This window comes from Morone saxatilis, unplaced genomic scaffold (assembly GCF_004916995.1).
Source record: "Morone saxatilis isolate NCDOM2014 unplaced genomic scaffold, NCSU_SB_2.0 Contig18, whole genome shotgun sequence".
Lineage (NCBI taxonomy): Eukaryota > Metazoa > Chordata > Actinopteri > Moronidae > Morone > Morone saxatilis.
The window spans coordinates 5,879,855-5,880,476 of NW_023339740.1; the positions used below are offsets into that span (position 1 = coordinate 5,879,855).

A 622-nucleotide genomic window follows, 5' to 3' on the forward strand; every position below is an offset into this window, starting at 1 on the left:
CTGAGCTCTGCTCGGTTGAATCTGGAACCTGTATAGCAAACTGAAAAGAAAAAATCTACAAATGTCATAGTCTTTTATTTTAAATCACTGCAGCCAGGGCAGTTTATGGATACTTGGGGTCATGTCCAGTTTTATGTTTGGAAAACACTGGTACACATTTAACAATAAAAATAGATGGCTTTCTTCCCGAAGTACATTATCAAACAGTAAGTCCAAATGATAAATGATACATGCTTTGACTTTCTCACTCCACCATTTGACACATACAACATACATTGGCTACTAATGACCTTATTGGCTACTAATGATCTTATTGGCTACTAATGACCTCTTGTACTAATCTCTAATTTGTAGCTTCAACTCTGTCAGCTTGTTCAACAACAATAGCAGTACTGTTTGTACACAGTTAACTCATAACAGGAATGTAGATGTTGATACATGAAACTGAGGGCATTACTTTGGATGCAATGGCTGGCTGTATGTTTTAGTTTCTGGTGGAATTTCTGACCGCTATAGAGCATGTTTTTATGAGCCCCTGTTGTATTTGTACCTCATGCATGTGCAATAGGATGCAGACACAACCAAAACTGGTGGCAGTAAAAGACAAAAGGGAGGAGAGAAA

At 37.8% G+C, this 622-nt stretch overlaps 1 protein-coding gene across 4 annotated transcripts in view; it reads left to right on the plus strand.

Annotated features, from left to right (window-relative positions):
• Positions 1–622, plus strand: part of itpr1b (inositol 1,4,5-trisphosphate receptor, type 1b) — an 87,370-nt gene that overhangs the window by 40,613 nt on the left and 46,135 nt on the right. The window lies entirely within an intron of this gene.